This window comes from Pristiophorus japonicus, chromosome 9 (genome assembly GCF_044704955.1).
Source record: "Pristiophorus japonicus isolate sPriJap1 chromosome 9, sPriJap1.hap1, whole genome shotgun sequence".
Lineage (NCBI taxonomy): Eukaryota > Metazoa > Chordata > Chondrichthyes > Pristiophoridae > Pristiophorus > Pristiophorus japonicus.
In genome coordinates, this window is record NC_091985.1 from 103,179,382 (window position 1) to 103,194,585 (window position 15,204).

The 15,204-nt window shown below is 47.5% G+C and overlaps 1 pseudogene; it reads right to left on the bottom strand.

Moving 5' to 3' along the window:
• Positions 1 to 5,300: 5,300 nt before the first annotated feature.
• LOC139273903 (sorting nexin-18-like) lies at positions 5,301 to 12,438 on the bottom strand (annotated as a pseudogene).
• Between the last annotated feature and the right edge of the window lie 2,766 nt (positions 12,439 to 15,204).

Consider the following 15,204-nt stretch of genomic DNA (forward strand, 5'->3'; position numbering starts at 1 on the left):
ATCATAGGAGACCTTTACAGTAGCACTGCCGATTACGGGAATCAGTTCCTTTGCGAACGTTCTCAGTTTAGTATGTATGGGGGTCAGGATTGGCCTTGAGGCCTTGCTGCACCACGATTTATCATTATGGACTGGCTCGCGCCCGTGTCCAGCTCCATTGACAACGGGAGTCCATTTAATTCAACCTTCAGCATTATCGGAGAACACTTTGTGGTAAATGTGTGCACCCCATATACCTCTGCCTCCTCACTCTGAGACACTGGTTCGTCGTGATCCACCATGGATCTGTCCTCCTCTGCAAAATGGTGGTTTGCAGGATTACAGGGTTTGCAGCTCGCCTGCACATATGTTGGAGGTGTCCCATTATTCCACAGCCCTCGCAGACGTATCCTTTGAAGCAGCATGAATGGAAACGATGATCACCTCCGCAGCACCAACAAAGTGTTAATGGCCTTGCATTCACCACCCTTGATGGTGGGCTCTGAGTCACCTGCGGACATGCAGCTGCAGGCATGTAAGTCCTGCCCTGTACATTATGATTCGAAAACAACATTACTTTGTTCACAGTACTTGTAACAGCACTCGTGTGTTGAGAGATTTGTTTGGTATTGTCACTGGTGGCAATAAACGCCTGGGCTATCACTATGGCTTTCCTCAAGTTTGGGGTCTCTACAGTCAAAAGTTTGCGAAGTATTACTTCATGGCCAATGCCAAATACAAAGGAGCCCCTGAGCATGTGCTCCAAGTGTCCTTCAAATTCGCAATGTCATGCAAGGTGCCTTAACTTGGCGAGGTAGCTCACCACATCCTGGCCTTCAGACCTCTTGTACATGTAGAACCGATACCGTGCCATCAGAATGCTTTCCGTCGGGTTTAGATGCTCCCGGACCAGTGTGCACAAATCATCGTATGACTTCTCTGTGCGTTTCATTGGAGCGAGCAGATTTTTAATGAGGCCATACGTTGGTGCCCCGCAAACGGTGAGGAGGATCGCCCTTCGTTTGGCAGCGTCGTTTCTCCTTCCAGCTCGTTGGCCACGAAGTATTGGTCAAGTCTCTTCATGAAAGTTTCCCAATCATCTCCCTCCGAGAATTTCTCCAGGATGCCCACGGTTCTTTGCATTGTTGCGGTCAGGTTCGTCATCTGTATCTCGTCACCAGTTATGTCTTGAATAAAGAGTCAGACCAGATACTGCAAGCCCAAAGGAAGGTGTGACCGTAGTCCTTTATTACAGGTCTCAGAGTGCCACGCCAGCCTGTGAGGCCTCCTTATGTACAGGTGCTCCCAAGGGATTGTGGGATCCTTTGGGACCCCAGGGGATGAGCCCTCTGGTGGTTAAACATGGTATTTACAGGTTTACATATATAACATATCCTGTCCACAAAAAACAGGGGTATTCCAATCCAGCAAATTACTGCCCCATCAGTCTACTCTCAATCATAGAAACATAGAAACATAGAAAATAGGTGCAGGAGTAGGCCATTCGGCCCTTCGAGCCTGCACCGCCATTCAATGAGTTCATGGCTGAACATGCAACTTCAGTACCCCATTCCTGCTTTCTCGCCATACCCCTTGATCCCCCTAGTAGTAAGGACTACATCTAACTCCTTTTTGAATATATTTAGTGAATTGGCCTCAACAACTTTCTGTGGTAGAGAATTCCACAGGTTCACCACTCTCTGGGTGAAGAAGTTTCTCCTCATCTCGGTCCTAAATGGCTTACCCTTTATTCTTAGACTGTGACCCCTGGTCCTGGACTTCCCCAACATTAATAAGAACATAAGAACATAAGAACATAAGAATTAGGAACAGGAGTAGGCCATCTAGCCTCTCGAGCCTGCTCCGCCACCCAACAAGATCACGGCTGATCTGGCCGTGGACTCAGCTATCAGCAAAGCGATGGAAGGTATCGTGGACAGTGCTATTAAGCGGCACTTACTCACCAATAATCTGCTCACCGATCCTCTGTTTAGGTTCCGGCAGAACCACTCGGCTCCACGTTGCGGAGTGGAGTGGCGTGGCCACTGACTTTTTGTGGAATGGTCGTTGATAGCCCAATTGCCCTTCCGAGGTTTCCCGGTGGTGCCCCGATCGCCCTCCTACCTCTCCACTGCTGTCAATCCGTGTTAAGCACGTTAGTACCGTGCACACCGCCGATCTACCACCCCGACATCAAAATTCCGCTCTGAAAATTTTCGGCCCGCCCAGTGATGCCAAAACAAGCTTTTCTCCGGTGGTCCAGTGAGGATATGGCCTTCTGCAATTGCGGTGCGGCTTCCCTTAAAGGAGGATGCATTGCTGCTGCCGCCATGTTTTTTTTTGTCGGCTGTCTGCCTTGTCGGCCCGACAATTATGCCCCTGGGTTCAACCGGGCTGCCAATGGGCAGCCTGGCACCCCCTCTTAGTGCCATTGGCCCGGCCCAAACCCTCCCTGGTGGCCCAGTGCACCGAAGTTTTAAAATCGCGAAGGCTCTCCCTTTAAATGAAGGGCAGAGCCTTGGTTACACAATGCCGTGACGACCTCATCGTGGCGGTCACTCCACACCCCCTCCAACTTCCGCCCCTCAAGTGTTGCCACCGCCGCATATCCGCCCCTCTAGTTTACTCACCGCCCCCATACACAACTTCCGTATCCAAGCAAAGAAAAAACAAAGATCGGAATTTCGCTCAAGAGGCGACCTCAACCACCGTGGTGGTGAAAACACACAAAATGGGGTGGGAGCGCCCCGTTTCGGGTAGGGGGCAATTTTGACCCCCTTTACTCATACTCAAATCCTCTTTCAATAAAGGCTAATATACCATTTGCTTTCTAAATTGCTTGCTGTACCTCCAGGTTAACCTTTCGAAGATGGTACAGCATCTGGGAGCCATAAGACAAAATTGCCCCCTACCCGAAACGGGGCGCTCCCACCCCATTTTGTGTCCTTGTGAGGGCATCCCGGGCAGCAATGGGCACCGCTGCTGGTGCCATGTCCACTTCAGGTTCCTCCTCCTCCTCGCCCTGTTCCATCTGCTCATCCTCCGAAAAGGCTCTGCACCTTGCTCCTCCTGCAGCTCCAATCCTCACTGCTGCGCCCCGTTGTGCAGTGCACAGCATACGACCATCGTTCTGGAGACACTGGCTGGCGCAAATTGAAGGGCTCCCCCAGATCTGTTCAGGCATCTGAAGCACATCTTCAGCATCCCGACTGTTTGCTCAATTACACATCTCGTCGTAATCTGGCTTTGATTGTAGCGCTCTTCGTCCTCAATCTTTGGTCTCCTCAAGAGTGTCATCACTCTTCAGTGGATACCCTTTGTCTCCAAGCCAAGCTCTTCCAGTACAGCTACAACACTGGCATCTACCCGACAATGTGGACGACTGCCAGGTACGTCCTGTCCACAAAAAGCAGGACAAATCCAATCTGGCCAATTATCGCCCCATCAGTCTATTCTCAGTCATCAGCAAAATGATGGAAGGTATCTTCGACAGTGCTATTAAGCAGCACTTACTCACCAATAACCTGGAGGACCTCTCAACTCCAAACCTCATTACAGCCTTGGTCCAAACATGGCAAAAGAGCTGAATTCCAAAGGTGAGGTGAGAGTGACTGCCTTTGACAGCAAGGCAGCATTTGACCGAATGTGGCATCAAGGAGCTCTAGTAAAATTGAAGTCATTGTGAATCAGGGGAAAACTCTTCATTAGCTGGAGTCATACCTAACACAGAGGAAGATGGTTATATAATCATTGAATCATAGATGTTTACAGCACGGAAGGAGGCCATTTCAGCCCATCGTATCCATTCGGCCAACAGGAGGCTATCCAACCTAATCCCACTTTCCAGCTTTAGGTCCTAACCCTTCAGGTTACGGCACTTCAGGTGCACATCCAAGTACTTTTTAAATGTGGTAAGGGTTTCTACCTCTACCACCCTTTCAGGCACTGAGTTCCAGACCCCCACAACCCTCTGCGTGTAGAAATTTCCCCTCAAATCCCCACTAAACCTTCGATCAATTACTTTTAATTTATGCCTCCTGGTTAATAACCCCTCTGTTAAGGAAAATAGGCCCTTTCTATGCACAGTATCTAGACCCCTCATAATTTTATACACCTCAATGAGGTCTCCCCTCAGCCTCCTCTGTTCCAAGGAAAACAAACCCAGCCTATCCAATCTGTCCTCATAGCTAAGATTCTACAATCCCGACAACATCCTCGTAAATCTCCTCTGTACCCTCTCCAGTGCAATCATGTCCTTCCTGTAATGCGGTGACCAGAACTGCACGCAGTACTCCAGCTGTGGCCTAAGTAGTGTTCTATACAGTTCAAGCATGCCTTGGCTAATAAAGACAAGCATTCCGTACACTATGCCACTGCAGCCAATCATAGGCGGTCCCTCAAAATGAGGATGATTTGCTTCCACGCTAAAAAAGGATGTTTCAGTGTTTCAATGAAGGACCCGAACTACATCCTCAAGGGTGGCAGATGCCTGTGCGTGGATTTCTTTTAACGTGTGGTGGCCATCGCACACCAGCCACCATACGGGTTTGACAGAGCTAGGTCTTGGTCCAGTGGCAAGGATTACCCAAGGCGACTGGAGACCAGCTTTGCTGCACAGACCTAGTGCGCACACATATCACAGTGTGGGCTGGCTCGTGCTGCTCCTGAGCCCCTGGCCCAGAACTCATACCCCCCCCCCCCCCGGGTCCCTCTACAGTCTCTCGCTGCTTCTTCGCACCGACCTCACCGCTCCTGCTGTATCTGCCCACGCTCCAATCACCGACCTGGACCTTGATGACATCATTCTTCGCTGCCATCACCCTCCTGCACCAGCTTGCGTTGCTCCCCCTGCTGCGTGAGAACACCAAGGTGGTGCCCACCATTGATGTATGACCTGCAAGGTCAATGCTGGATGTTTGGTGACAAAGGATATGGCCTCATCACCTGGCTGATGACCCACCTGTGTGATACCCACACTGGAGCCGAGAAGCGATACAACGAGAGCCACAGAGCAACTCGCAATATCGTCGAGAAAAGCATTGGAGTACTTAAGCAGCGCTTTAGATGCCTGAACCACTCAGGAGGCGAGCTCCAATACCACCCTGAACAGGTAGCTCAATTTGTGGTGGTGTGCTCCATGCTGCACAACTTGGCTATCAGGAGGGGACAAGAATTGCCAGAAGGGTCTGATGGTTCACCTCAGGAAAGAGGAGGACAAGGAGGTGGACGCTGACATCGGGCCAGACAATCAGGCTGACACTGAAGCCATGCCCCTGCTCCCCTGTACACCGCAGGAAAGGGCCCGTGGTGGCATCATAGCCTTACATCAGGAGCTCATAAATGAGCGCTTTGTCTGAAAGAATTTTGGTGTTATTTACAAAGCTGACACACTGCTGGGTGTGCAGCCAATGCAGCGGCATTGGGGCCCTCGCCTGAAGGGGGCCCACCACCTGCTTCCTCGCAAACTCGTTGGTGGTGTGGCTCAGCCGGAAAACGCTCTCGTCCATCCTCTTGGTGAAAGTTTTGAACCCGTCGACCCTGCTCTCCACCTTCTGCAGATCGAGGGGGCTCTGTGGGGTGCTGAGTGTTAGGAAGAAGTTGCTCCCCACCATGTCGTCTTTCTCGGCTTTCCTCTTTCCCTGCTTCCAAGCCTTCTCGTCGTTGCAGGTGAGGAAGTGCTGGAAGGCATCGCAGCAGGCTAGCACCGGGTGGCTCATCATTTCATCCACAGGGTCAGCCCTTTCTTCTGCTTGGCGATGACGTCCTCCTCGAAGCGGCTGGTGGCTTGCTTCTCGGGGATGTGGGGCACCGAGATGACGGGGAACTTCTCCACCAGCCGGCCGTACAGCCAGTCAAAGTGCTTGTCGCGCCGGTTGACCGGGCACTGGGTGTGGCTGGGCGCCAGGTGGTACGAGATGTAGCTCCTGATGCCCTTGAACTTGGTCTGCTTAGTGGGCTGGTCGATGGAGCAGGTAAACGGGTAAGGGTTCTCCTGCCACTCAGGGTCGTGCGCGCCGGCCGTCATGCAGATCTTGTCGCCGTCCTTGACGAAGCCAGCCCCCTCGCCCAGGATGAACGCCTCACCGCCCGACTTGACGAAGGTGGAGAAGCGGTTGAGGTTCCTGTTGACCGTGGCCGTGCTCTTGGAGGAGGAGGCAGCGGCCGAGGAGGACGATAACGGCCCGTCCTGTCGAAATCCAAGAACCCGCCGCTGCCTCTTCCGCTCCCGCCGGCCCTGGACAGCGGCTCATCCGCCACCATCGAGTTATCATCCCAGTCATCGTCCCAGTCATTGTCATCGCCGCAGCCCGACGCCTGGTGCTACAGACCCCCGAGGCCGCTGTCGCCCGTTTGGGCGAGAGGCGGGGGGGGTAGAAGGTGCTGGCGGCGGGGCAGGCCGGCCGGGGGAAGCCGCTGGGGGGCTGAGGCTGAGTTGGCGCCGGGCTGTTGTAGCCGGCGGTCGGCACGTTGGCATAGCGGGAGGCGGGAGCTCGGCGGCACCAGTACTGACACCGGGCACAGCGTCGCCCCTGCTCCCGGCCCGCAGGATCTGCACGTACGAGGCCGGGAAAAGACCCCTCTCGCCACGGCTGTTGGCCTCCTCCAGCCAGCCCTCGATGTCGTGCTCGCTGTACACGATCAGCACCTCATCCTCCCGCACCGAGATCTCACCCACATTCTCGCTCTGGAAATCGTCCCACTGTCCGCACCTGGCTTAGCTCTGCTCCCGGACCCCGCGGTAACCCCCCCACCCCGTAAACCCTCCCTCACACCGGTCCCGGATCACCCTCACACCCACTCCCCCAGACCCCGAACTCCCTCTTCGGCCCCCCAGATTCCCTCACTCAAGGGGCGGCTGCGCGAGGTCTTCCCTGGCCAGCTGCACTTTTCCGTCGTTCTGTGATTTAAAAAAAATCTATGTTTCTATTGGGGCCCACATCCTCTAGTTGTGCCAGTGATTCCGTATGCCTTCTTAACCAACTTATCTACCTGGTCTGCTACTTTCAGGGATCTGTGGACATGCACTCCCAAGTCCCTTTGTTCCTGCACACTTTTCAATGTCCTACCATTTAATGTGTATTCCCTTTCCTTATTAGCCCTCCCCAAATGCATTGACCAGTTGATTGATATCTTACTGCAGTCCGCAGCTTTCTTCTTCATTATCAACCATCCAACCTATTTTTGTATCATCTGCAAACTTCTTAATCATACCTCCTATATTCAAGTCTAGATCATTGATGTATACCACAAAAAGCAAGGGACCTAGTACTGAGCCCTGCAGAACCACACTGGAAACATCCTTCCAGTCACAAAAACACCCATCATCAATTACCCTTTGCTTCCTGCCTCCGAGCCAATTTTGGATCCAACTTACCACTTTGCCCTGGATCCCATGGGCTTTTACTTTCATGACCAGTCTGCCATGCGAGACCTCATCGAAAGCTTTGCTAAAATCCATATACACTACATCATACGCACTGCCCTCATCAACCCTCCTGGTTACCTCCTCGAAAAATTCAATCAAGTTAGTCGGACACGACCTTCCCTTAACAAAGGGTTGTGGTTGTTGGAGGTCAATCATCCCAGCCACAGCACATCACTGCAGGAGTCCTTCAGGGCAATATCCTAGGCTCAACCATATACAGCTGCTTCATCAATGACCTTCCCTCCATCATAAGGTCATAAGTGGGGATGTTTGCTGATGATTGCACAGTATTGAGTTCCATTCGCAACCCCTCAGATAATGAAGCAGTCCATACCCGCATGCAGCAAGACCTGGACCACATTCAAGCTTGGGCTGATAAGTGGCATGTAACATTTGTGCCACACAAGTGCCAGGCAATGACTATCTCCAACAAGCAAGAATCTAACCACCTCCCCTTGACATTCAACTGCATTACCATCACTGAATCTCCCACAAATTACATTCTGGTGGGTCACCATTGGCCAGTAACTTAACTGGACCAGCCACATAAATACTATCACAACAAGTGCGGGTCAGAGACTGGGTATTCTGTGGTGAGTGTCTCACCTCCTGACTCCTCAAAGCCTTTCCACCATCTACAAGACACAAGTCAGGAGTGTGATGGAATACTCTCCACTTGCCTGGATGAATGCAGCTCCAACAACACTCAAGATGCTCAACACCATCCAGGACAAAGCATCCCATCCACCACCTTAAACATTCACTCCCTCTACCACCGGCACACTGTGGCTGCAGTGTGTACCATCTATAAGATGCACTGCACCAACTCGTCATGGCTTCTTTGGCAGCACCTCTCAAACCCATGAGCTCCACCACCTAGAGGGACAAGAGCAACAGGCGTATGGGAAAACCATCACCTGCATATTCCCCTCCAAGTTACACATCATCCTGACTTGGAAATATATCGCCGTTCTTTCATCATCACTGGGTCAAACTTCTGGAACTCTTTCCCTCACAACTCTGTGGGAGTAGCCTCACCACATGGACTGCAGTGGTTCAAGAAGGCAGCTCACCACCACCTTCTCAAGGGCAATTAGGGATGGGCAATAAATGCTGGCCTTGCCAGCAATGCCTGCATCCCGGAATGAATTAAAAAAATTAGCTCTTTCACAACAGATAGAAGCTGTAAAGGAATTACATTAAAACCCCTTGGTTAGACACGCAAAAAAAAAGAATTAGGAAAAAGAGAAAATTCCTTTTGTTTTCAGTGTCTCTTTAAATGTGTTTGCTGTTTTCGACAGCTCCGTGCCACAGCTTGTTCCGCCCCTTTTCTTTTCACAGAGTTAAATCAGCTTAACCCTCTGTAGTCCCTGTCACTGATGTTAGGAATAATGTGAGCATTTTAATCATTGTGTTATCGATAAGCATAATAAGTCTTATTTTTTTCTTATGTCTAATAATATATATGTGAATGTGTGTTATTTTGAGATATTGAGTCCTTCTATTTTTGGGTCTGAACTGAATTGGAGTAATTGATGCTAACTGACCTGAATTTATAGACCGACCAAATTATCAAATGATGCATACTGGTTTCCTGTGGATGCTGCCACAGATAGCTAAAATATGTAAACAGTCCTTGGTTTACGACATGGGACTGTGTTGTAACAATTGGCACTCATTATCCACAGCAGGGAATCAATAATTTAAGCTTTATCAGCAATAATTGTTGAGAATAAATAAGGTAACGATGGTAAAGATAGGGAAAACATTTGTGACTTCATGGATAATATCGTGGAAAGTTGGAAATCAAAGAGTAAACTAGTCCCATTTAGGCATGAAATTTATTTTGGCAAAATTGATATTCATTTGATTGGGCAAATTGTACCTATGACTAATTGTTTCATGATCTTTGCACAAGTTTTATGTTAAATTGATTATAGCAAGTTTTATAAATCCACAGAATACACTATACCACTGTTAAATGAAGGAGTTCAAAAAAAATAAGGAAGCTTTGTGAATGACAAGGTTACAGTGACAGGATGACATTTTGTTTTAAGTCAAGTTGAACCTTTTCTAATCACAGTTTTTTAAAAATTTGCATACAGCGCCTAAAACTACTGTTATGGTGGCTGACTCTACCTCTTTTGTTTCTTTTACAAGAAGTAATTAACACCTTCCTTCTATTTGCCAAGTTGCAATACTGAATGTAAAGACATGTTATATCAGTTATTTTTCATTGTCGAGAATTAATTTGAGAGAGTATTTACCACATGTCAGTCGTGGCTCAGTTAGTAGCACTTTCACCTTTGAGTCAGAAGGTCATGGGTTCTAACTCCCACTTGAACACAAAATCTACTGCAGAAGATAGAGAAGATGAGTAATCACTGCAGATGCTAAACGATAACAATTTTACAATGAGATCACCATATTTTCCCACCACATTATGGATCCCCATAGAATTTGCATTTATATAGTGCCTTTCTGTAGTGTCAAGCTAAATTAGAACAATGAAGGAAGACTTTCCTTCTGCATATCCTAACATCAATAGCTTGTAAAATTCTTCTGTGAAAATTTTCAAACAAGAATACCATATCTTGCACCCTCAGTAAGCAATGCCCATCCATTCTCATTGACATAAACATGTACTAAACGTTGGGTGCCAGTTATTCAGGTAATGACCATCAGCAACACTTAACAGCAAAATGTGGAATGCTGAATCAGACACTTGATGCCACCATGTTTGTATTGACCTCCAATGTGCCAGCGCAGCCTTCGGTCACCTGGAAGAGAGTGTTTGAAGACCAGGACCTCAAATCTGGCACCAAGCTTTTGGTTTACAGGGCAGTAATGATACCCGCCCTCCTATATGGCTCAGAGACATGGACTATATACAACAGACATCTCAAAGCGTTAGAGAAGTACCACCAGCGCTGCCCTGCAAGATCCTGCAAATCCACTGGGAGGGTAGATGCACCATCAGTATTCTCGCTCAGGCCAACATCCCCAGCATCGAAGTACTGACGATGCTCGACCAGCTCCATTGGGCGGGCCACATCGTCCGCATGCCTGATATGAGACTCCCTGAGCAAGCGCTCTATTCGGATCTCCGACACGGCAAGCGAGCCCCAGGTGGGCTGAGGAAAAGTTTCAAGGACACCCTCAAAGCCTCCTTGATAAAGTGCGACATCCCCACCGGCACCTGGGAATCCCTGGCCAAGACCGCCAAAAGTGGAGAAAGAGCATCTGGGAGGACGCTGAGCACCTCGAGTCACATCGCCGAGAGCATGTGGAAATCAAGCGCAGACAGTGGAAGGAGTGTGCGGCAAACCAGACTCCCCACTCACCCTTTCCTTCAACCACTGTCTGTACCACCTGTGGCAGAGAATGTAATTCCTGCATTGGACCCTACTGTCACCTGAGAACTCACTTTTAGAGTGGAAGCAAGTCATCTCGATTCCGAGGGACTGCCTATGATGATGACTGGTCTTTGTTGGTGGTTACACAATACTTTCCTCTTTCCAGATATCCCAAAGCGCTTCACAGTACTTTAGAAGTGTAGGGAAACTATCATATGCAATGTTATAGTGAGTAAATTAAATAAATAGTATATATTTGACTTCAAATTATTATTTAAAGGACCACATTGAAAGAGATCAAATATACTAGAGGGCAGTAATATATGATGCTTAATACCACTCATGAGGCAGACCAAAGTTCACTGATGGGAATAAATCATTGAGCATATTTGCTATACGCCTAAAAGCACTGCTATTTTATTCACTGCTCCTTGCCTCAGATTGCTTCTTGCATTCAATGGAGCAATGTTTTGATTACATTAACGCTGTTACTACATGTTCATCGTACTCTTCAGCTTTTTATATTTGAAATAAGCATCTAAATGGTGTGAATGCCTAGCTGCACAGTATACATTATTTAGGATAATGCTTAAAGAATGATAGATGTCACATTATTGCCGTGCATCCAAATTATTTGCAAGAAAAGTAGGAAGTAACAATGGCAGTGATTGATTCCAGTGTCAGTTTCAATCGCACAGGGTGGAGTTTTTTATGCATTAAAAATTCAAAAACACTGCATTTAATTTTAGAATTTGATTGTTTTGATGATTTTTATGCTTATCAGGTGAGGTGAATCAGCAATGAGGAACAAAAAAGCATCTCATTTGGGCACAGTGTTGGCATCTAGCATTCTCAAGTAAGGTATAGAGCAGCCAGATGCAGAGAAAAGCTCCACCTTCTCCTTCTCAGAGAGCTGGAATAACTCCATATAACTGGCTCAATAAACCTTAGGGGAATGAAGACAAAAATTTCGGCCTCACCAGATCCGTACGGAGTGTGCACTTTCCCGGCGAGGCCGCGCAAAAGCTGGTTTTCGAGGTGCAATGCGCATGCGCCAAAAAAACAACTTTTCCAATCTATCAAGATTTCTCTTGACAGATCCTCCGCATCCCCGGGAGAAGGACATTTGTGCAGGAGAGATTGGGCTTTTTGCCCAACTCATGCCCAGTGAATGTCCTTCAAACTCTTACGTCTGGTGAAAGCAGGTGTATAGCCTACTTTTACCTGCATAAGAGTTTTAAAGCATATAAAAATTAAAATTAAAAACACATTTTTATGTTAAAAACCATATTAAAACACATTAAAAAAAATCAAAAAATATTTTTTTCTCTAAAACATTTAACTAACTTTAATTTCAATTAATTTTAAATATGTGAGGTGTTTTATTTATTTATTATGTTGTGTTTTTTGTCTTAGGTGTTTTTTTATTGATAACAATGGGAACTCGGAGAAACAGTGTTCCCATTACAAGTGCAGCACCTAAAATCCGGAACCCTCAAGACCGAGGTCATTCCAGATCATGTTTTTACGGATTTTCGAATGTGTTTCTGATGTTCGAAGTCCAGAAACACCCGAGCCCAGGTTCGGGTATTTCTGGATTTCGGAACGCCAGAAGCGCGCCCCAAGTCCAGAAATTCCTAGGCCCAGGTTCCGATATTTCTGGTTTTTGGACGTCATTTAGTAGTTCTTCTCTTTGCAGGCCTTGTAGTCCTTGCTTCTTCGCAACGCATCATAAACCTCCCTCTCTTGTTTTTGTACCTGTATGTTTTGGAAGGTTGTCTGATGCCCTGTACACCTGTACCTGTACAAGTCGAAGGGGACTGGCGCGCAGAGCTTGGTTGGTTCTGGCCGGGGACGTGTGCTGTGCAGAGTTGGTTCTGGCTGGGGACTTGCGTACGAAGTTTGGTTGGTTCTGGCCGAAGGGACATGTGTGCGGACCCAGGAGCAGCGGTGCGGTGACTGTGAAGGCCTGGCTTGGAACAGGTAGGATTGGAGTTTTTATTCTTGCAATTTTTGTTAGCTGGATTTCATTTTTTGACTATTCCCTGGGCCCGGCTGGTGGCGGTAAGGGTGTCCGGATTCGGGAACATCTTGCGGATTCTGGACGACCCTGTCATGGATTGTCCCGGAGTCCGGATTCCGGAACATTCGGGATTCCGGAACTCTGGATTTGCGATGCTGCACCTGTATTATCAATGAGAATACTGCAGAGTGATTGGTGGTCCAGGCTCACCTGACTCCAGCTCTTTTGTGCATACAGGGAAGTCCTCTTCCCGTACGCTGCGCATCGAAAGAAGGCCTCCGACCCGAATCGAAGGCACCTCCGGGGCCACCATGGACTTTCGCAAAAATATTTCGGGTTGGAGGCGTTCGTCCGGAGGAAACCTCTGACTGGAATTTTAGCCCCAATAGGTGTCAGCTTTGGCTCAGTGGTAGCATTCTCGCATTTGAGACAGAAAGTTCTGGGTTCAAGCCCCACTCCAGGGAGTTTGAGCACATAATCTAGGTTAATGCTTCAGTACAGTAGTGCTGTGCTGTCTTTTGAATTAAATGTCTCCCCTCTCAGACAGATGTAAAAGATCCCATGGCACTCTTTCAAATAAGAGCAAGGGAATTATCCTTCTGTTCTGGCCAATATTTATCCCTCAACTAGTAAAGCTAAAGCAGGTCATTAATCTCATTGCAGTGTGTGGGAACTTGCTGTGTGAAAGTTGCCTGCTGCGTTTCCTACATTACTATAGTGACTATGCTTCAAATGGCTGTGATGTGCTTTAGGGCATCGTGAGGTTGTGAAAGGTACTGTTTATGTGCAAGTTCTTCCTCATTAAAGACGTGTGTAAATAAATTACTCACCTGTTGTATAGTAATCAAGAAAATGCAAAGTGTTTTCTAATCTCAGTGTATTATTCCAGGTATTACTGTGTATGATGCTAAAAGCTTAATGCCCTGGAAGATGCTGTGAGATACAATGGCCAGTATTTCAGGTGGATGTAAATTAATGCACTTCTTACGAGGGATATCTGCTGATAATTGCAATTTAAATTGTAACATTGTGACAATTTTGTCTGTGTATATATAAATCTATCACTACGTCTGCAATGCACGTCATTAAAGTTTTGGTCAACAGTGACACACTATCAATCAATCTGCCCTCATCAGTTCTGTCTTAGTGAACAAAAAGCATTAGAGAATATGAAGAACATGTGCACCCTCACTTTTCACCTCGGTTTCTTGGCTTTACTGGACCTTCGTGCCACCTCATAAAGAAATATCGAGCTGTGTAATTGCCATTTGATTATAACATGCATGTTTTTAACAAGATTTTTGAGTATACCTTTAGTGCCTGTCTGTGATTCTCTTGAACCTACAGTAGCAGCTTCGATGTACAACAGCATCAAGTTCGAAGAATGTCAGTGCTTCACCCCATATGACGATTAGATTTTCCCTATATACCACACTTTACTCCCCGTCTTTTCTGGCCTTGTATTCCCCATCATTTGCATTTTATGATAGTACACCTTACGCCACTTCCAGTGGAAAATCCCAGATATAGTTTTGGATGGTGGGGAGCTCACAGTCCAATTTTCCTTCCAGGCAATTTGATTGAATGAAGAAAAAATGAGCAGACACATAACTGAGAATAACAGAAACAAAAGAAAAATATTGTAGATGTTGGAAATCGGAAATAAAAACTGGTGAAATGTCATCGACCTAAAAAGTTAACTCTATTTCTCTCTCCGCAGATGCTGCCTGATCTGCTGTGTATCTCCAGCAGTCCCTGTGTTTGAGAATAATAGTCGTTAGAGTCTAGAAAAGAAACAGCTGAAGAATATCTAACAACATTTTTTTTAAAAGCAAGGACTTGAATTTATGTAGTGCCTTTCATGAGCTCTCACTTTACAGCCAATGAAGTAGTTTTGAAGAGTAGGCACCGTTGCAATGAGATAATGAACAGTTTGTGCAATGCTGGTTGAGGGATAAATATTGACCAGGACACCAGGAAGTTCTCTCCTGTGTGGAAAATTGGGACCCCACGGTGGAGCGGAAACTCGTCCGCCATGCCCAAGGCCAGAAACCCAATCCCAAATTCCAGGGACAGGGTCATCGGTTTAATCGGGCCAGGCCACCGGTGCCAGCAATAACCACTCCAGCTCGAGCCGATCTGCCCCTGTAAGTCAGAGCAAAGTCTTCCAGTAGCCTAAATGAGCCGAAGAAAATTCTTCAGCTCCCACTGGAGTCACTCTGACTTGGGAAGGTCATTAAAAAATATATATTCTTGGGATGTGGGCATCGCTGGCAAATCTGACATTCATTGCCCATCTCTAGTTGTCCTGAGAAGGTGGTGGTGGAACTGAGTGGTTTGCTAGGCTATGTCATATGGCAATTAGGAGTCAACCACTTTGGTTTGGGACTTGAGTCACATATAAGTCAGACCAGGTAAAG